Genomic DNA, 23,746 nt, shown 5'->3' with positions numbered 1-23,746 from the left:
TTAGGAATAGATTCTATGTTAGGATTGGCAAGGATTGTTCCTAAGGCTTCAACGTAGGATGTTTCAATAGTTTTTTCATCCCATGATCCTTTAAAGTAAAGTCCTATGCTTTTCATGGGAATACCTATCATATCACAAATGAATCTATCAGTGATTGAGATGTGTTGTCCTAAGAGATAGGTTGATATCCTTTCTTCATCATCTATTTGCATGTTGTTGTAAAACAATCTAACTAGTCTAGGATAAATGGGTTCGTTGATCTGCAAAATGGGAAGTAGATTTAGGTTTGCAAACCAATGGATAGTCTCTACATCTCTTAGTTCATTCAGATCTACGTATTTTCCCTTATTGATGCTTCTTAGTTCGAAGGAGAGAAATTTTTCGGCATGGTTTTTGGAATCAAAAAGAGTGAGATCAAACTCTTCTATTACTCTCCTCTTTCCCTTGTCCCTTGAGGATCTTCTAGATCCCATTACTACTGCTATTTAGAGGGATGATGATGAGCTAAAGTAAATGAAGAACAAAACAGAATTTAAGAGCTTCTTAGAGAGTACCTTTGTGAAATCTTCAAGAGAAGGAAGGATTCTTGATGTTTTGCTCCGAAATGGGAGGAATTTGGAAGGCTTAGAGGAGTGAAATGGGAATGGAGGAGACTTGGAAGAGTAGAGGACGAAATGGGGGTGAGTTGGGGTCGGTTCCTTAGCCGGCCCTAGTGTGGTTTAAAGGGCAGAGCTGCTGGCGGTTGCACCTCTGGCTGGAGCGGTGCAACCTCTGGCAACCCGTGATAGCTGGAGGTGCCACCGCCAGCTGGAGAGGTGCCACCGCCTGCAGCAGGTGAGCACCTAAGATGATTTGATTAGGGAGCCTTTGCCTTGAGGAGAGTTTCAGAGCAATTAATGGTTGTTACATGATTTCGTATGAGTTTTTATTTAAGGAAGAAGCTCTTTGTACGATCAAGATAGATCTTTTAACGTGCATACGTATGTTTGTTTGGTATCCCTTTTAAGATCATGACATATTTAGTTTCTACAAGAATTAATTCATAGATGAACGGGTTTTGAAGATCAGGGGGGTATGTGAATTTGGATATCGTATGTTTCTAATAAGTTTGTATCGTTTTTGTGATTTCACAACTTCCACTTGTTACTTAAGCGTTGCGAGTTCCTTTTTGATTCTTGGTTTATGACCATTGAGAGTCAAGGAGCAGAATATTATTTCTTGCTCCGGCCTAGACTTTTAATGTTTTTATAGGAACGGATGATCTTTAGGAACCCATTTGCTTTTGGGTGCCTCACAAATAGATCTACATTTTCTATCATGTTGCATAGAGTTTATCATTGTTCCTTTAGGAACCCAAATTAATTTGTTTGGACTTATTTTCTTGAATGGACAATAATGTGTCTTGTGTCCAGATTTGCAACAAAAGTTGCACTTGGTTTGGTGTTGAACATGTAAGATGAGGCCTTTTACAAAGGTAGTTGGATTTCGGTGAGGACTCCTCACAAATCCAATCCCACTTCTTTTGGGAGCATAACCCTTGTTTGTAAGGATCATGTTTAATGACTTGCTACCAACCTCGAATTTCTTCAAGGTGTCCTTAAGTAGCAAGTTTTCTTTTTGTATAGTTTCTAAATCATGACATTTGATACATGAATTTAAACTATCATGATGTTCGACTTTTAACTTATCAAACTCACAAGTAAGATTATCATGTACCTTTTTTAGCAACTTGTATTTTCTATTTATAACTTTGCATTCATCAAATAAATCATGGAAGGCATTTTAATAATTCATCGAAAGATAAATCAGCATCTAATAAATCCGTTACCTCCTCTTCGATGGCCATAAAGGCGTAATGAGCAACTTGCTCGGTGTTGGACTCCTCTTCCTCAGATGCGCTCGAATCATCCCATGTTGCTTGGAGCGCCTTCTTCTTTGTTGTTCTTTTCTTGACTTGGGGACAATCACTTTTGTAGTGCCCCGGCTTTTTACATTCATAGTAGATCACTTGGTCCTTCTTGGGTTCAAGTTTATTTTTCACATCGTTTTTAAACTTGTTTCTTTTGAAGAATTTCTTAAACTTTCTTGTCAAAAGTGCCAAGTCATCATCACAGTCCTCATCACTTGAGTTTTCTCTCAAGTGGCATTCAGAAGTTTTAAGTGCCATATCCTTCCTGTTCTTTGGAAGGATGTCTTCTTGCTCTTCATGAGCTTTGCAAGTCATTTCGTAGGTCATTAATGACCCGATTAGTTCTTCAAGAGGGAAGTTGCGCAGATCCTTTGCCTCTTGAATGGCAGTGACTTTAGGATCCCAACTTTTAGGAAGGGATCTTAGTATTTTATTTACGAGTTCAAAATCCGAAAAACTTTTTCCGAGTCCTTTTAGACCGTTGACGACATCCGTGAAACGGGTAAACATGTCGCCAATGGTTTCACTCGGTTTCTTTTTTTTGGTAAGTAAAAGTAAAATTCATTATGTGTAAAGTTTCTACAAATAGCTTTATCTATACAAGTCATAGACAAAGCCAAGTAACTCATAGAGTGCTAATGCGATAGTTATGACTACACATGCTGTAGACTATAACTATCTGTGGGTACATTATTTGACATCATTCCCAAGATCTTTAGCTAATAGCAAAATTAAATTTGATAAAAATATCTTTTTCTCTTCGGGTGAAGTGCTCGGTTTTGAGTTCATGCTCCATACAGGATCTTGAGTCTCTAATAATCTCTTTCAAGAGCTGAGCATTGTTTGTGTATTGACATTCAAAGATTCTATTACATCTCTCCTTCCACATCCACCAAATAGCACATCTGAAAATAACCTTTGCCAGTTGTGTAAGAGGCCCTTTTCTTGAGAAACATTGCATAAGGTCGCCTAGTTCTTGGTGCAAGTTTGGTTGCGGCAGTCTATTGAGTTCAAATCGCTGGAGAATCTCCTTCCATATCCATTTTGTATAATCACAAGCAAAATAGAGGTGGTCAACAGTTTCTTCTTGTTGCAAACAAAGGGAGCATCGGTTAACATGATAGATACCTCTTCTTTTCATATTGTCTATTGTAGGTAGTTTATTGAGAAGGGCCTGCCATGTACATAAGGAGTGTCTTTGTGATCCCGGTCGATCCCATGTCCAACTGCTTGGGACCCACTTGTTATTTCTTTGCCTAATTTGATTCCATGCGGATGTGGCACTAAATTTACCATTGTCATGAGGCCAAATAAGTATATCTGAAGAGTTGTTCCTGATTCGAATAGCTATGATAGTCGGCCAAAGTGATAACATTTCAGGAGAAATAGGATTAGGGAAAAGTTGAAACACGATTAAACTCGTTTTTATCAAGTGCGCAAAACACGATTAAACACTCGGTTTCATTCGGAAAAGTTCAAAAGAATGCAGCAACAGATTGATTTTTGACTCTTTCACTCTACTTGTGCCCTCGTGGGTCACTTCAAGTGTGTGCCAAATATCAAAAGCAGTTTCGCAAGTTGAAACACGATTAAACTCGTTTTTATCAAGTGCGCAAAATCGTTCCAAATCGTTCATTGAGAGCGAAAGCCTTCTTCTCCAAATCGTTCCAATCGATCATTGGAAGAGAAGATTTTGAAAATCCATTTTCAACAAGGTTCCACAGTTCAAAATCCATAGAAATAAGAAAGATCCTCATTCGGGTCTTCCAGTAAGTGTAGTCCGTTCCACTGAACATGGGTGGACGTGTAATTGAATGCCCCTCTTGGTTTCCGGCGTAAGCCATCTCTCTTGGGTTTTAATCCTTTAGAGAGTTAACCTTGCTCTGATACCAATTGTTAGGATCGAGAGCACTAAGAGGGGGGGGGGTGAATTAGTGCAGCGGAAATCTTACAGCGATTAAAAACCAAAAGCTGCGTTCGTTCAAAAACTGTTATGATGCAAAAGCAAATTCTCAGTTTGTATCTAAGTGCAGTTTGCGACTAAGCGCAGATTGCGTATAAGCGCAGTTTTGTGTCTAAGCGCAGTTTACGTCTAAACTCAGATTTACGTCTAAACGCTGTTTTACGTCTAAACGCAGATTTACGTCTAAACGCAGATTTACGTCTAAACGCAGACTTACGTCTAAACGTAGTTTTACGTCTAAACGCAGATTTACGTCTAAACTCAGATTTACGTCTTAAACTCAGATTTACGTCTAAACGCAGATTTACGTCTAAACGCAGTTTTACGTCTAGACGCAGATTTACGTCTAAACTTTGAAACTTGTTTGTATACTCGCAGAAGGCAGTATGCAGTTGGAATCAAGACGTAAACGTGAACTGAGATCTGATGATTGAGCAAGGAAAGCCGATTTACGTCTGAATGCAGTTTTACGTCTAAATGCTGAAACTCGTTCGTAAAATCGTAGAGGAAAGTTTGCAGTTATCAATAGGATCAAAATGTAAGTATAAACTGCAAAGAAGCTCGTTCGTAAAAGCACGGAAGACAGTTCTGCAGAATCAAACGTAAACGTAAACAGTAACGTATGAAAATACGAATTTACGTCTGAATGCAGATTCGAAAGAACAGCACTTAGAACTTGTTCGTGAAAGCGTAGAGAGCAGTAGTAAAGAGGGAGGTTTGCAGTAATGATAAAGTGCTCGAAAATAAACGCAAACCAGAGATTTAGAGTGGTTCGGTCAGCCTTGACCTACTCCACTTTTGGCTTCCTCCACCGACGAGGTTGCCGACGTCAACTAGGTGCCTTCCTTCAATGGGCGAAGGCCAAACTGCCCTTTTACAATTTCTCTCCTTTTGACAGGCTCAGGAGACAACCTTTACAGACCTTTCTCTCCTCACTTTACAACTGAAAACTTGAAGAACAGAAGGAGGAGACTTAAAGGCTTTACAACACTTTTGAGCTCTTAGAATCACAGAAAAGATCAAGATTTCGGTGTAGGTCTGTATCTTTTCAGTGCTGAATGGGTGGGGTATTTATAGGCCCCAACCCAATTCAAAATTCGAGCTCAAAACGATCAAATCGATCAAATCCCAGAATTCTGGGATCAGGCCGTTGCACCTCTTGACTGGAGAGGTGGCACCGCCTGGCAGAGCTCGAAGACTGAGCTCAGGCGATTGCTTCTCTCTGCCAGAGCTCGAAGACTGAGCTCGATGGTTCCATCACCTGGCAGAGCTCGAAGACTGAGCTTGGTGGTTGCATCACCTGGCAGAGCTCGAAGACTGAGCTTGGTGGTTGCATCACCTGGCAGAGCTCGAAACTGAGCTCGGTGGTTGCATCACCTGGCAGAGCTCGAAACTGAGCTCAGGCTGATGCACCTCTCTGCCAGAGCTCGAAGACTGAGCTTGGTGATTGCATCACCTGGCAGAGCTCGAGACTGAGCTCAGGCTGATGCACCTCTCTGCCAGAGCTCGAAGACTGAGCTCGATGGTTGCATCGCCTGGCAGAGCTCGAAACTTGAGCTCTGGCGGTGCAACCTCTTGGCAGAGGAGGTTGCACCGCCCAGTCTAGCTCGAAGACTGAGCTCTGGGCGGTTGCACCTCTCGGCTGGGGCGGTTGCACCTCCCAGCCTCGCAGCCCTGGCGGTTGCACCTCCTGGCTGGGGCGGTTGCACCTCCCAACCCCACAGCCCAAGCGGTTGCACCTCCTGGCTGGGACGGTTGCACCTCCTGGTGCAATCAGGGTCCGAATGGTTCACTCCATTCGGCCCAATTTGAATCTTTTCAGGGGCCCAATTGCCCCAAGATTAAGCTAATGGGATCACCTCCCATTTTCATGCTTAATCATCATGCTAACTACGATTAACTCTAAGACAACTTCTGCAGCTTTGCTCCGATGCGTCAATCGCTTCTTCCGGCGAGTTTCCGGCCAACTTCCGTCGATCATCCGATAACCCTCGGTGATCCTTCTGCGGACATCCGGCATACTCCTGGACTTTGCGACGATCCACTTGGCGAGTTCCGACGAGCTTCGCTTGGCAAGCTTCTGGACTTCTCGGATCTGTTCTCGCTGAACCTCCGACGACCGTCCGAACTTCCGTCGAACTCTCGAACTCCCAACGTGATCATGATCTTGACTTCGGCGCAACACCTGCTGCTTGTCTTACTCTCATCGTAGTTAATCCTGCACACTTATCTCAACACATAGATTAGATAACAAATGACAATTGACTTCATCATCAAAATCCGAGATTCAACACTTGGTGCAAGTTTGGTTGCGGCAGTCTATTGAATTCAAATCGCTGGAGAATCTCCTTCCATATCCATTTTGTATAATCACAAGCAAAATAGAGGTGGTCAATAGTTTCTTCTTGTTGCAAACAAAGGGAGCATCGGTTAACATGAAAGATACCTCTTCTTTTCATATTGTCTATTGTAGGTAGTTTATTGAGAAGGGCCTGCCATGTACATAAGGAGTGTCTTTGTGATCCCGGTCGATCCCATGTCCAACTGCTTGGGACCCACTTGTTATTTCTTTGCCTAATTTGATTCCATGCTGATGTGACACTAAATTTGCCATTGTCATGAGGCCAAATAAGTATATCTGAAGAGTTGTTCCTGATTGGAATAGCTATGATAGTCGGCCAAAGTGATAACATTTCGGGAGAAATAGGATTAGGGAGACACCAGGTACCGTTAGCAATGAACTCGGAAACCTTCCAATCTTTGAGAGCCCCAAGATCTTTTCGTATTCTGTCGCCATATAATTGAAATATACTATTCCCATTCACCCAAGGATCGTACCATATATTAGTACTAGTTCCAGAAGAGATTGCATAAGAAATGTGTTTGATTAGCCAATTCCTTGCCTTTAAAATTCCTTTCCAAGCTGCAGAGTGGTATATTCTTGTTGAAATTTCCCAGATTGATTCCTTTGAAAGATACCTAGCAGAAACCCATTGTGACCATAAGGAACATTTGTTTTGCAAAAGATCCCATAGTTGTTGTACTAGGCATGCTTGATTCCAATCTCTAGTATTTCTCAAGTTTAGCCCCCCTTCATCTTTCGGTTTGCAAATGCTATCCCAATTTACCATATGCATTGCCTTGTCATTTGTGCCATTCCAGAAGAAGTTCATTAATAACCGTTCAATATCTTGGAGAAGTCCAGCAGGCAGAAGAAATGCATTACACCGATATATAGAGTAGGAGTGCAATACAGAACGGATGAGTTCGAGTCGTCCTGCTTTTGATAGAAGCCTATTTTTCCAAGAAGAAATTATATTCTTTATTTTTTGCAGGATAGGCTGACAGTGGGTTTTGTGAATGCCTGTGGATATGAGCGATAATGGGGATAACATTATATCTAAGTCCGAGGTGTTGGAGGAGGAAGTCGAGGAGGACATCATGACACTTTAAACTAGGTAGCTAGGAAGCCTTTAGAGTTTGTTTGCAGAGTCTTTGGCTACAAGGTCGTGTGAGAAATCCTTGAAGATGATGTTCCACCTTCCTAGCCATCCCTTCAAATCTAGAACGCTTCATTTAGGACACAATGCCATTAGCATAGCCTCAGATGCTTGGCACTATCCTTGGGCCCTAGTGGTTAGATGGATCATTATCATAATTGTAACGGAATCCACTACGATCTACATAATGGCCATGTGTTAATAAGTCATTTCGCCATGACCGTGCTTTGTTGTAGGTAGGTACGACATGTGCAATTATATCCGGATTTACTCATACTCTCACTCATCAATAGGATGGCGTGCCCCGTATGTACATCCGTAACACCCTACACATAGTACCAGTTCCCTACATACATGACTATTTCTATTTTCATTATTTCTATTAGTGTATAGTGAAAAGTAGGCAATCTTAAAATTAAAATATGTTAACTTATAAAACATAATGATAGGGTTTCCCTTGCACATATTATTTTTTATACCTGTATATAATTATAATATCTCACCAAAGAAAAGCACAAACATATATCCAAAATTTATATACACAAAATACTCAGATCATCATCCATATCTATGCTGGCATGGGCTTGTATATGCCCATTTCTCTACCAATCACTTGGGTGAGATATTAGTATCCTTACCCACAAAATAAGGCTTTAACGAGTAATCACTCAGTAAGTATAAGTGTTTATAGCTTTATTCAGGTGGGCATGCATCATGTCATGTATACAATATTTTAAAATCATTAGCATAAGACATTTAATGGTAGACACATCATCCTATGACTTCTTTAGGAATCATAATAATATATGCATAATAAAAAAGTAAAATTCTATATTGAAATAATTCAAAATACTTGGATGCATATGTAGGAAACATAGCGTATTCATATACTTCTATACCATATATCATGACATATACGTGCATGCTCAAACATAACGTCATTATAATATATACATGTACCCTTACACCGTATGTTAGAATATATATGTGCACTCTATACTTCATATCATAATACATACATACATACATATATATATATATATATATATATATATATATATATATATATATATATATATATATATATATATATATATATATATATATATATATATATATATATATATATATATATATATATATCCTTAAATCATATGTCATAATATATACTTGTATTCTCACATCGAATATCATGGTATACACGTGTACTCTTATACCACACATCATAATATATATATTGTTGAATCTCGTATTTTAATGATGAAACCAATTGATATGTGTTTATTGTTGAATTTCAGATTTTGATTATATAATCAATTGGTGGGTTAATTGATCAATTCCTTACTCAATCAAGCTGGGAAACCTAATAACATTCATGTGGAGCCGACTAGAAAACTTGATTCGGAAGCTATTTCAATCCTCAATGCCCCAATTACAGATGACGAAATTGTACGTGTTGTCTTTAAGTCACCAAAGCACAAAAGCCCAGGTCCAGATGGATTTCCAGCTGAATTTTACCAAACTGCTTGGTCTATTATTGGAAATGATGTGATCAAGGCTTGCCAACATTTCTTCTCTTCAGGTCATATTCTTAGAGAGATGAATTGCACTTTTATTTCTTTAGTTCCGAAGAATGCAAGGGCTGATTCACTAGAGAACTATCGACCCATATCATTATGCAACTTTGTTTACAAGATCATCTCCAAAGTATTGGCAAATAGAATGCAAAAGGTAATACACAAGATTATTAGCCCAAATCAAGCTGCTTTCATCAAAGGGAGAAGTATACATCATAACATTTTGCTTGCTAATGACTTGGTCAAAGATTTGCATTCAAAAGTAAGAGGGACAAAAATCTGTTTTAAAGCTGATTTACGGAAAGCCTTTGATTCAGTTAATAAGAAGTTTATCTATAAGATGCTCCTCGGTATGAACTTCCCACAGCAATGGGTTAATTGGATTCAATCTTGCCTGGAAACTCCAAAGTTTTCGATACTCTTTAATGGCTCACCTATTGGTTTTTTTGGGAGCACGAATGGCATCCGACAAGGTGATCCACTATCTCCGTATCTTTTTACTATTGCGATGGAAGGACTTAGCTGTATGTTAGAACACGCAGTCTTAAATGGCAGCATTAAGGTACCCATTGCTGGTTCTGTTCATATATCACATATAACATTTGCAGATGACTTACTTATCTTTCTCCAAAATGAACCAACTTCAGTAAAGAACCTGGCTACTATTATGAATGACTTTGGTATGGTTTCTGGACTTCAGTTAAATCATGCGAAAAGTAAAGTATATATGAGCCCTTACGTTGAGGATATGGTCTTTATTGTGCAAACTTTGGGGGTTAGTGAGGGAAGCTTGCTAGTTCCTTATTTGGGTCTCCCGCTCAAATCCATAGGCATTCACAAAACCCATTGTCAGCCTATCTTGCAAAAAATAAAGAATAGAATTTCTTCTTGAAAAAATAGGTTTCTATCAAAAGCAGGACGACTCGAACTCATCCGTTCGGTATTGCACTCCTACTCTATATATTGGTGTAATGCATTTCTTCTGCCTGCTGGACTTCTCCATGATATTGAACGGTTATTAATGAACTTTTTCTGGAATGCCACAAATGATAAGGCAATGCATATGGTAAATTGGGATAGCATTTGGAAACCGAAAGATGAAGGGGGGCTAAACTTGAGAAATATTAGAGATTGGAATCAAGCTTGTCTGGTACAGCAATTGTGGGATCTTTTGCAAAACAAATGTTCCTTATGGTCACATTGGGTTTCTGCTAGGTATCTTTCAAAGAAATCAATCTGGGAAATTTTAACAAGAACATACCACTCTGCAGCTTGGAAAGGAATTTTAAAGGCAAGGAATTGGCTAATCAAACATATTTCCTATGAAATCTCTTCTGGTACTAGTACAAATATGTGGTTTGATCCTTGGGTAAATGGGAAGAGTATATTTCAATTATATGGTGACAGAATACGAAAAGATCTTGGGGCTCCCAAAGATTGGAAGGTTTCTGAGTTCATTGCTAACGGTGCTTGGTGTCTCCCTAATCCTATTTCTCCCGAAATGTTATCACTTTGGCCGACTATTATAGCTATTCCAATCAGGAACAACTCTTCAGATATACTTATTTGGCCTCATGACAATGGCAAATTTAGTGCCACATTCGCATGGAATTAAATTAGGAAAAGAAATAACAAGTGGGTCCCAAGCAGTTGGACTTGGGATCAACCGGGATCACAAAGACATTCCTTATGTACATGGCAGGCTCTTCTCAATAAACTACCGACAATATACAATATGAAAAGAAGAGGTATCTATCATGTTAACCGATGCTCCCTTTGTATGCAACAAGAAGAAACTGTTGACAACCACTATTTTGCTTGTGATTATACAAAATGGATATGGAAGGAGATTCTCCAGCGATTTGAACTCAATAGACTGCCGCAACCAAACTTGCACCAAGAAAGCGACCTCATGCAATGTTTCTCAAGAAAAGGACCTATAACACAACTGGCAAAGGTTACTTTCAGATGCGCTATTTGGTGGATGTGGAAGTAGAGATGTAACAGAATATTTGAATGCCAACACACAAACAATGCTTTTTTTTTTTGTAAGTAAAAGTAAAATTCATTATGTGTAAAGTTTCTACAAATAGCTTTATCTATACCTAGAGGTACTTATTTCACTAAAGCATCGGATCCCATCAGAACTCCGAAGTTAAGCGTGCTTGGGCGAGAGTAGTACTAGGATGGGTGACACACAAACAATGCTCAATTATTGAAAGAGATTATTAGAGACTCAAGATCCTGTATGGAGCAAGATTTCAAAACGGAGCACTTTACCCAAAGAGAAAAAGATATTTTTATCAAATTTAATTTTGCTATTAGCTAAAGATCTTGGGAATGATGCCAAATTATGTACCCACAGGTAGTTTTGATATATCTGAATAAACATTTTCTATATTGATTATAATTAAGAGTTATAGTCTACAGCATGTGTAGTCATAACTATCGCATTCGCACTCTATGAGTTACTTGGCTTTGTCTATGACTTGTATAGATAAAGCTATTTGTAGAAACTTTACACATAATCAATTTACTTTTACTTACCAAAAAAAAAAATGATCTAATCCATATTATTGAGTTAAGTGTGTAGGATTAACTACGATAACCAGAAAACATAAAGCAAGGATACCAGAGTCAAGTTTGATGGACGTTTAAGAGTCCGAAGAATCGTCGGAGATGCTATCGGAACCAACCGAGAAGAAATCGGGAACCTGTCAAAACTTTCGAAACTTCACCGAAGAGATTGTCGGAGGTTCACGGAGATCACCGAGACGGCTCGGCTACTCGTTAAAGTCATCACAAGTTCGGGAGCTTGATGGGAGTCCGTCGGAAAAAGTTCGTCGGAAAGCTCGTCGGAACAAAACTCGACGTTCGCGGTTGAAAACTTGCTTAGGATGTGTTTTGTTATGTAGTTCACTTGTAATTAGGATTAGGATTAAGAGATAATCCTATATCCTGGTTAGGGGCCAACTGGGCCCAAAGTCAGATTTGGTTTGGGCTAAAATTAAGCCAAACCAATGAACCGAAGAGCCAGGCGGTGGCATCGCCCAGCACCCGAGAGCTGGGCGGTGACACCTCCTTGGCTGGGCGGTTGCACCGTCCAGCACCCGAGCGCTGGGCGGTGGCACCGCTTGGCTAGGTAGTGGCACCTCCAGCATCGGGAACCCAAAGAGAATTCAAATTTTGGAGCCCAAATTTGAATCCTTTTGAGTCCTATAAATACCCCTCAAATCTCAGCTGAGGTTATAACTTTTGAGAAGCATTTGATTGAGAGAAAAGTCTTAGAAAGTCTTAGCAAGTCTTGTTTTCAATTTGCTAGAGAGTTCTCCTCCTTCTTTCTTATTGAAAATTTATAAGGGGTTGAACTGCTTGTAAAAGGTTATAAAAGGGGTGTTTACCCTTCCATTTCAAGATATTTGCTAGTGGAAGGTGGGAGCCTCAATGAAGAGGGGCCTCGCAAGTGAATGTAGGTCATTTGACCGAACCACTTTAAAATCGGCGTAATCTCTGATTTGCATTTCATTATTGCTATTTACATTACTGCAAACCTTCTTTTTTTTTTTGGTAAGTAAAAGTAAATTGTTTATGTGTAAAGTTTCTACAAATAGCTTTATCTATACAAGTCATAGACAAAGCCAAGTAACTCATAGAGTGCGAATGTGATAGTTATGACTACACATGCTACAAATACAAATAGCTTTATCTATACAAGTCATAGACAAAGCCAAGTAACTCATAGAGTGCTAATGCGATAGTTATGACTACACATGCTGTAGACTATAACTACCTGTGGGTACATTATTTGGCATCATTCCCAAGATCTTTAGCTAATAGCAAAATTAAATTTAATAAAAATATCTTTTTCTCTTCGGGTGAAGTGCTCGGTTTTGAGTTCATGCTCGATACAGAATCTTGAGTCTCTAATAATCTCTTTCAAGAGCTGAGCATTGTTTGTGTGTTGACATTCAAAGATTCTATTACATCTCTCCTTCCACATCCACCAAATAGCACATCTGAAAATAACCTTTGCCAGTTGTGTAAGAGGCCCTTTTCTTGAGAAACATTGCATAAGGTCGCCTAGTTCTTGGTGCAAGTTTGGTTGCGGCAGTCTATTGAGTTCAAATCGCTGGAGAATCTCCTTCCATATCCATTTTGTATAATCACAAGCAAAATAGAGGTGGTCAACAGTTTCTTCTTGTTGCAAACAAAGGGAGCATCGGTTAACATGATAGATACCTCTTCTTTTCATATTGTCTATTGTAGGTAGTTTATTGAGAAGGGCCTGCCATGTACATAAGGAGTGTCTTTGTGATCCCGGTCGATCCCATGTCCAACTGCTTGGGACCCACTTGTTATTTCTTTGCCTAATTTGATTCCATGCGGATGTGGCACTAAATTTACCATTGTCATGAGGCCAAATAAGTATATCTGAAGAGTTGTTCCTGATTCGAATAGCTATGATAGTCGGCCAAAGTGATAACATTTCAGGAGAAATAGGATTAGGGAGACACCAAGTACCGTTAGCGATGAACTCGGAAACCTTCCAATCTTTGGGAGCCCCAAGATCTTTTCGTATTCTGTCGCCATATAATTGAAATATACTCTTCCCATTCACCCAAGGATCGTACCACATATTAGTACTAGTTCCAGAAGAGATTGCATACGAAATGTGTTTGATTAGCCAATTCCTTGCCTTTAAAATTCCTTTCCAAGCTGCAGAGTGGTATGTTCTTGTTGAAATTTCCCATATTGATTCCTTTGAGAGATACTTAGCAGAAACCCAATGTGACCATAAGGAACATTTGTTTTGCAAAAGATCCCACAATTGCTGTACCAAACATGCTTGATTCCAATCTCTAGTATTTCTCAAATTTAGCCCCCCTTCATCTTTCGGTTTGCAAATGCTATCCCAATTTACCATATGCATTGCCTTATCATTTGTGCCATTCCAGAAGAAGTTCATTAATAACCGTTCAATATCTTGGAGAAGTCCAGCAGGCAGAAGAAATGCATTACACCAATATATAGAGTAGGAGTGCAATACCGAACAGATGAGTTCGAGTCGTCCTGCTTTTGATAGAAACCTATTTTTCCAAGAAGAAATTCTATTCTTTATTTTTTGCAAGATAGGTTGACAGTGGGTTTTGTGAATGCCTGTGGATATGAGCGGGAGACCCAAATAAGGAACTGGCAAGCTTCCTTCACTAACCCCCAAAGTTTGTGAAATAAAGACCTTATCCTTAACGTAAGGGCTCATATATACTTTACTTTTCGCATGATTTAACTGAAGTCCAGAAACCATACCAAAGTCATTAATAATGGTAGCCAGGTTCTTTACTGAAGTTGGTTCATTTTGGAGAAAGATAAGTAAGTCATCTGCAAATGTTATATGTGATATATGAACAGAACCAGCACTGGGTACCTTAATGCTGCCATTTAAGACTGCGTGTTCCAACATACAGCTAAGTCCTTCCATCGCAATAGTAAAGAGATACGGAGAGAGTGGATCACCTTGTCGGATGCCATTCGTGCTCCCAAAAAAACCAATAGGTGAGCCATTAAAGAGTATCGAAAACTTTGGAGTTTCTAGGCAAGATTGAATCCAATTAATCCATTGCTGTGGGAAGTTCATATCAAGGAGCATCTTATAGATAAATTTCCTATTAACTGAATCAAAGGCTTTCCTTAGATCAGCTTTAATGCAGATTTTTGTCCCTCTTGCTTTTGAATGCAAATCTTTGACCAAGTCATTAGCAAGCAAAATGTTATGATGTATACTTCTCCCTTTGATGAAAGCAGCTTGATTTGGGCTAATGATCTTGTGTAATACCTTTTGCATTCTATTTGCCAATACTTTGGAGATGATCTTATATATAAAGTTGCATAATGATATGGGTCGATAGTTCTCTAGTGAATCAGCCCCTGCATTCTTCGGAATTAAAGAAATAAAAGTGCAATTCATCTCTCTAAGAATATGACCTGAAGAGAAAAAATGTTGGCAAGCTTTGATCACATCATTTCCAATAATAGACCAAGCAGTTTGGTAAAATTCAGCTGGAAATCCATCTGGACCTGGGCTTTTGTGCTTTGGTGACTTAAAGACAACACATACAATTTCGTCATCTGTAATTGGGGCATTGAGGATTGAAATAGCTTCCGAATCAAGTTTTCTAGTCGGCTCCACATGAATGTTATTAGGTTTCCCAGCTTGATTGAGTAAGGAATAAAAAAATTGCTCTGTGTGTGCTTTAACCTCATCTAAATTCTCAATAAGATTATCATCTTTGTCTCTGCATTTGCTGATACGGTTAACAGCCCTTCGAGTAGCAATTGAAGCATAGAAAAATTTAGTATTGGAATCCCCTAGTGTAAGCCAATGCTGTCGAGACTTCTGCTTTGCAAAACTTTCCTCCTGTTTTAAGGCTTGCATGAAGTTATTTCTGGCTTCCGTCTCTTTGTAGATAATATTTTCATCATTTGGCTGAAGTTGCAGCTCATGTTGCAATGACATTAGTTCCTTTCTGCAAAATTGAACTCTGGTGGTAATATTGCCAAAGGTATTTGTATTCCACTCCTTTAGTGCTGCTTTACAGGCTTTGAGCTTTTGACATAAGATGTAAGGGGGAGATCCATGCACATTAACATTCCAAGCAGATCTGATAACATCAAGAAATTGAGGATGAGTACTCCACATGTTAAAGAATCTAAACGGTTTCTTGCCTCTTGATGTCGCTTTTTCTGCGTGTATATACATTAAAGAATGGTCAGAAAACAAAGGAGCACCATACTCAAGAAGTGAATCTGGGTAAACTATTAACCATTCATGGTTAATCAAACACCTATCAAGTCGAGCCATTATTTTTCTGTTAGCAGCACCTTGATTACTCCAGGAGAGCCAATTACCCACAGATTTCATATCAAACAATGCTGCAGTGTCAATGTAATCATTAAAACATTGAAGCTGACTTTCTGAAAGTTGTCTACCCCCCACTTTTTCATTTGTGTACCGAACAGTATTAAAGTCTCCAAGAACAATCCAAGGTACATTGAGACAGTCATTTACAATATTAGTCAGGTCAGACCAAAGAGTATTTCTTTCTTGCATACTGTTTGAAGCATATATACCAGTGAAATTGAATTGACAGCCATTCTTTTTATCCTCTACCTTAAGATGAATGAATTGATCAGTAGCAGAAATAAACCAAGCATTAATAGAGTTAGGATTCCATAAGACCCATATTCTACCAAAAGTTTCATTTGAGTCATTGGTAAACAGTTCTGCGTCCGGCCATATTAAATTCTTTTGAGCTTGAACGCGCGATTGTTTAATTTTCGTTTCCACTAGAATAACAATATCACATGCGGCAGACTTGATTATTCTGTTGAGCTCCCGACATTTCTCCGACTTATTAAGTCCGCGAACATTCCAGCATGTTATCTTCATTAGTAATAAACAAATGAAAAAGTAGTAAGGTATTCATCCTACGACTTTGGATAGATTGTACCATCCTTTTTCTTATCCTTCGGTTTTGTATTTTCCTCCCGCACAATATCCTTACCTTTTATGGCTTTATTCCTATATTTATCCACTTCATCTACAGCTTGCAGATTTTTAAACTTTAAAGTACCTTGAATCATGTGGTCTTGATTGGCAGGGTTTGTTGAAGCTCGATAAGATTGTTGCAGCACAATATCCTGGATAGTACTTGTTGGAGCAGCGTGGCTAGAGAGGTTTGTTGGGGCATGAGTTTGTTGAGTCGGAATATCCTTGTTGGCGATGTTTGTTGTGGCCTGAGTTTGTTGAGGAAGAATATCGTTGCTGGCGAGATTTGCTTGGGCCTGAGTTCGTTGAGCTATTGTGGATGGATCCGATGATATTAGAAGAGATGAAGTTCTTGACTTAGGTTTCTCCTGTCCACTAGTACCATGGGAAACCTCTGTTGTGGAAGGCTCTGACATTATAGGAAGAGATAAAGTTTTGGAATTGTCCTTCTGTCCGCGGTGCTTTCCTTGCGAGTCGGAATGCTCAATAGTTTTCGCCACCATCGGTGCTACTGCCATTAGAGAAGAATCACTTTGTTGCTGAGGTGCTTGACGTGGTCGATAGACCTTTGTGGTTGGTTGTGGGGTTTGCTGACAAGCTCCATTTGCATGACCAAAAGATAAGCAACGCTGACATCGTTGTGGCTTCCAGGAATATGAGACATGTACCTTCCGAGTGTTCCCGTCAAGATCGCGATAGAAAACTTCATTAGGAAGATCTTCATCGGAAGAAACCAGCACACATGCTCGTGCAAATGCTAATCTCGTCTGAGCTGCTGTTGCTTTGTCGATGTAGAGTGGCTGTCCCAGAGTGCTGCATAACTTTGCAATAAAACGTCGACTCCAAAGATGTAGAGGCAGTCCTTGAAAGGATACCCATAATGGAATAGACTGTAGGCTATCTAACTCCAAACGGACATCAGGAGACCAACGTCGTAAAATCATTGGATGACCGCGGATAGTCCAGAATCCTTCGAGGATTCGTTGCAAATCTTCTTCAGAGTATAGCTTGCAAACAAAGAATCCGTTCTCCAGCATATGAAGATCAAATGACGATATTCCCCATCGAGTTTTGATAAATGAGGATAATGGGAAATAAGATGTTTTGAGACCTACCACATAGCCAACAATCGCCATTGACCATGTCTCAATAAGCTCTACTGAATCAGCAGTCTCGTATACAGCAATCTTCTTATCAGCCTGAACTTCTGGCGTAATGAATTCCAAGCTTAGATCTGGACTTCCAACCGGAGCCTTGAATAGGCTAGTCCAAGGCCGAGGGTTATTGGAAATTAGAGCAGGCTGCCGCGATCTAGAGCGCGACCTGCTTCGATGCTGCTTCATCGAAGGAGTTTCTCTCTGGAGAGGATATGGTGGAGGAGCAACTTGAGGGATAACGGTAGGGAGTCTTGCCATCGTTTCAACCCTCCCGCCACCGTCGCCAGCCCTAGGGGCCGTCGATGCCATGTTTGATCCCTCTTCTGGTCACCGCTACAGAATCGTCACCATAGGGAAAAGTCACCGCTGCAGAATTTCAGATCGTCGCTACAGTACCGTCGCTCTGCAGTGTCGTCGCCGCTACAGTACCGTCGAACCAGATCTGGTCGCGCAGCAGTGTCGTCGGCGCTACAGTACGTCGACCTAGATCTGGATCTGGTCGCCGCTGCAGTGTCGCCGCCGCTACAGTACCGTCGCCCTAGATCTGGTCGCCGCTACAGTACCGTCGACCTAGATCTGGTCGCCGCTGCAGTGTCGTCGCCGCTACAGTAACGTCGACCCAGATCTGGTCGCCGCTGCAGTGTCGTCGGCGCTACAGTACGTCGAGCTAGATCTAGATCTGGTTGTGTCGCCCTAGATCTGGTCGCCGCTGCAGTGTCGCCGCCGCTGCTACAGTGTCGTCGCCCCAGATCTGGTCGTGTCGCCCTAGATCTGGTCGCCGCTGCAGTGTCGCCGCCGCCTGTTTCACTAGCAAGGCATTATCTCCCATTATATGGCATCATTCCCAAGATCTTTAGCTAATAGCAAAATTAAATTGTATAAAAATATCTTTTTCTCTTCGGGTGAAGTGCTCGGCTTTGAGATCATGTTCCATACAGGATCTTGAGTCTCTAATAATCTCTTTCAATAGCTGAGCATTGTTTGTGTGTTGACCTTCAAAGATTCTATTACATCTCTCCTTCCACATCCACCAAATAGCGCATCTGAAAGTAACCTTTGCTAGTTGTGTAAGAAGCTCTTTTCTTGAGAAACATTGCATGAGGTCGCCTAGTTCTTGGTGCAAGTTTGGTTGCGGCAGTCTATTGAGTTCAAATCGCTGGAGAATCTCCTTCCATATCCATTTTGTATAATCACAAGCAAAATAGAGGTGGTCAACAGTTTCTTCTTGTTGCAAACAAAGGGAGCATCGGTTATGTCACGCCCCTCAAAATATCCATGATTTTTAAAATTTTCGTCACAGACCAATCCAGGATCCAAACTAACGTTTGAGGACACTGAAAACATTCTATTCATAATCACATCCATAAAACCTGTGCAGTTTATAATCATATATCACATCACTCGATAATTCACATTTATGGCAACCCAAGCCAACTTGACAAACATGAACAACATTTATAAATCCACAAGCTAAATAAATTATACAATCAGAACTCCAACTAATCACCACAAGTTCATATCACCATAAAATTAGACTTAACATTCTGAAATTCCAAATAAGAGAGATCTTCTAACACTTTGACACAGTATATCCATTTCGGTTCATCGACAACATTTCATTACATACAAGACATACTTATACAACAATATCGTAATAACCAACCAGGCTTGCCTATTATTCTGAATAGCTATCCACTGCCTCAGCCCAAATCAAACATCTCGAAGAGTGACAAGCTGACCTGAAAGATTTATATAACAACGGAGTGAGCCAAAAACGGCTCAGCAAGTGACAAAGCATATTCAGAACAAAAGGAACGGTTTCAAACGAGTAAGGTATCATAATGCAAGGCAGAATACAAGAATTCTCAAGGATACCATCTCAATAGATACCAAATCATTCGTATCATGTTATTCAAAAACATATTTGATCCATAACGAATGGGGCATTGAGTAATTGGAACATATCAATGGCAGATAGGACATTTCAGAACATATCTGTTCATAACAAATGGAGCACAGAGTACTTGGAACATATCAATGGCAGATAGGACATTTCAGAACATATCAGTTCATAGCAAATGGAACACAGAGTAATTGGAACATATCAATGGCAGATAGGACATTTCAGAACATATCAGTTCATAGCAAATGGAGCACAGAGTAATTGGAACATATCAATGGCAGATAGGACATTTCAGAACATATCAGTTCATAGCAAATGGAGCACAGAGTAATTGGAGCATATCAATGGCATATGAAATGTTCCGGAGCATATCAACGGCATATGGAACATTTCGAAGCATATCATCAGTGAATGAAGCATTTCAGAGCATATCGAAAACAAATATCGTACAGAAGCTCAAACGTCGTCTTTGACGTTGCAATCATATCATAACTATCCAGAGCACGAACAGAAATAACTCACCAAAACTCTGGATGTCATTCAAACATATAGAGGGTGTAGTGGGATCTCAGTCAGCAATATCCCACAAAGCGGGACCCCACAAAGCGGGCAAATAGCGCATACCAGAATATCCCACAAAGCGGGACCCCACAAAGCGGGCAAATAGCGCATACCAGAATATCCCACAAAGCGGGACCCCACAAAGCAGGCAAATCAGCGCATACCTTTTACCATTTCTGGCAAAGGTCCAAACAATCCCACACACCAGAGTACAAAAGGACAGTTTCAACAATAAGTAGCATATATCGGAAGCACACGCGGAACAACAAACGTACATGTGCCTTTACGAGTCAATCCGAAGTAAGCAATAATCTTTCACAAGTATATTCAGATTTGAAGGGAATTGAAAGCAAGGGCACATATGGAATCCAAGCAATCACAAATAACTTAATTCAATAAGAAGATTTGATGAATTCAATGTCGAAAGGAATGAAACTGGAATAGGCACATATCGAAAGCAAATGCGGAACAATAGGATATACATGTGCCTATATGAGTCAATACGATATAGCATAAACGTTACACAACAGTTTTCAAGAATGCAATAATTTTAAGGACAAGAGCATACAAGAATTCAAAGTAGTAATATAAAGCTCAATTGAATAAGAAGGCTAAAGGATATCAATTTCCAAAGGAATGAAACCAGAATATGAGAAATCGACCAAAGCTCGATTTCTGGCAGAATACAGAAGGCACACTGAACAAATGATTCAAACTATCAATCGTGCTCCAATTTACTCAGAAATAATCATTGGATAATACTTTCAGATAAGACAGGCTTCATATGAATTGAACTGTCCAACAGAGAGAGTTACAAATAATTTGGTAAGCAAGAGTCATAGAACAAAATCTCTGTTGGCAGAATTCATAATGTCAGATTCAACAGATAACTGGGCAGGTGTTTGGATTTCAGATCTTTCAATCCATATATCAAAGAAAGGTCTACGAGTCTAGTTTCCAATGAAATCAGTTTTGAACAAATCAAAGTTTCCACAAAGTCTTATAGGCGGTTCGGTATCAAAAGATCAGAATCTCAAAAGTTGCACAGATTCGAATCGTTACATGTAAACAGGAGATATAACAAATGCAAGACTAGAACAATTCAAAGTTCCTCATAATCAAAGCAAATATAGAGATAAAAATGGCAGTGAAGAAAGATCAGGATACTTGCAATAAGACATATAAGAGCAATTATAGGAGAAACGATCAGGGAACTTGCAATAAGACATATCAGAGCAATTATAGGAGAAACGAACAGGGAACTTGCAATAGAAAGGATTGAAACAAGCGGGAAACTTGCAATAGGAAGGATCAGAAAACTTGCCTTTCAATGATTTCGATCCGAAGATCCAAAGAAGGTGCCAGCCCAAATCCTTCTACTTTTTCTCCGTGTCCTCTCTCTGTTTCGTTTTTGTGCTCCCGTTTTCTTCCTTTCTTCGCAACTACATCACGTGTCGAACATCGAGGCACAGTCACCTGCTCTCTCTTACTCTCATTCCTTCTTTTTTTCTTTCCCAAACGCAGCTGCCACAGCCGCCGTCGCTGCCGCTGCCACAATCGCAGCCACGACCGCAACTGCGGTCACAACCGCAGCCCCCTTCCACTGCACTATTTCCTTCTTCCCTTCTCTCGTTCCTACTCTTTCTCTTTCCCAAAAGCAGCTACTGCAGCTACTGCAGCCACCACCGCTGCCGCAGCTACCGCAGCCAACGTTGCAGCCGCAGCCGGAGTCGCCGCCACGGCCGCAGCCACCACACTCGCAGCCTCTTCTTCCTCTCCTTCCCTTCTTCCTTTCTCTTCTTCTTCCTTTCCTTCTCTTCTTTCCCAGCTGCATGCTGCAGTCGCAGCCTCAGCCACGGCCACAGCCTTTTCTTCCTCCCCTGCTCATCTTCCTCTCCTTCTTCTCTTCCAACTGCAGCTGCCATCGCCGCAGCCGCAGCCCCTTCTCTTCTTCCTCTCCTTCCCTTCTTCCTTTCTCTTCTTCTTCCTTTCCTTCTCTTCTTTCCCAGCTGCATGCTGCAGTCGCAGCCTCAGCCACGGCCACAGCCTTTTCTTCCTCCCCTGCTCATCTTCCTCTCCTTCTTCTCTTCCAACTGCAGCTGCCATCGCCGCAGCCGCAGCCCCTACTCTTCTTCCTCTCCTCCCCTTCTTCCTTTCTCTTCTTCTTTCCCTGCCACAGCTGCAGCTGCCACAACCGCAGCCGCAGCTACTTTCTTCCCTTCTCCTCTTCCTTTTCCTTCCTTTCTTCTTCTTCTCTTCTTCTCCTTCCTCCCCTTCTTCTCCCCGACGTCACCCACACCCTCTCCTCTGTTTCCTCTGCAGGAAACAGAGGTATCACAACCTCTTCCCCTGCTTCCTCTTCCTCTTCTCTTCCTCTTCTTCTTCTTCTCCTCTTCGAACGCCCCACACCTCTCCTCTGTTTCCACCTGCAGGAAACAGAGGTGCTGCAGCCCTAGCTGCTGCCACCTCTCGCTCCTCTCCCTCTTCCCTCTCTTTTCCCTCTTCTTCTCCTCTTCCCTTTTCCTCCCCAACCCCACACCTCCTCGCTGCAGCCTTGCCGCAGCTATCCTCTTCTCTTCTTCTTCTTCTTCTTCTTCTCTTCTCCCTCTTCTTCCTCTCTTCTTCTCCCCACGCCCCACAGCTTCTCGCTGCAGCCCTCGCTGCAGCCACCCCCTCTTCTTCTTCTTCTCCTTCTTCTTCTTCTCTACTCCCTCTTCTTCCTCCTCTCTTCTTTTCCCTCTTCTTCTTCTTCTTCTTCTTCTTCTTCTCTTCTCCCTCTTCTTCCTCTCTTCTTCTACCACTCTCCTTCTTCTCCTCACGCCCCACCGCTCTCTCTGTTTCTGGAAGAAACAGAGTGCGTGGGAGGCGGTGGGATAATACCGAATTTTCGGTTTTCCCCCTTTTTTTTCTTTTTTTTGCAACTTAGCAGTTTAGTCCTTGTAATTTCTATATTTACATATAGGTCCTCCAATTTACATATAAATCTTTATTAATAATTTTTAAAAACGAGGGATATTACACTCTCCCCCCCTTAAAAGAAAATTTAGTCCTCTAAATTGATCATAGCTCAATCGATGAAAAGATGAGGATTATGATATCTTTATTTCCTCCTCCTACTCTTAAATAGTTTCATCAATACAATACAATTACATAATTATCCACGAGTGACCGAAATATTCTCCTCCTTGATCCTCAATAGACGGTAACCCAACCTTCAATCAATTTCTAAAAATACTTGCGTACCCTGTAATTAATCGAGCAAGTCGTTACTTCAGAAAATACTCGTTTGTGATGGTCACCTAATTCAACTGTCTATAATCATTACAAAGCCTCAATGTTCCATACATTTCTTTTAACTAACACCGGAGCACCCCATGATGAAATATTAAGCCAAATAAAATCCTTATTTAACAATCCTTGTAGTTGCTTTTCCAATTCCACTTACTCAAATGATATCTTTCTGTAGAGAGGCTTAGATATTGGGATTATCCCAAGGACCAAATCAAAAGCAAAGTCACATTTGGAGGTAATCCAAGCAAGTCATCCTGGATACATTAGGCAAGGAGATAAATCATGTCCCATACTCTCAAAGTAAAAGATCGACTGATCAAATATACAAAAAGTGATCAT

This window comes from Musa acuminata, chromosome BXJ1-7 (assembly GCF_036884655.1).
Source record: "Musa acuminata AAA Group cultivar baxijiao chromosome BXJ1-7, Cavendish_Baxijiao_AAA, whole genome shotgun sequence".
NCBI lineage: Eukaryota > Viridiplantae > Streptophyta > Magnoliopsida > Zingiberales > Musaceae > Musa > Musa acuminata.
This window is presented reverse-complemented; position numbering follows the sequence as displayed.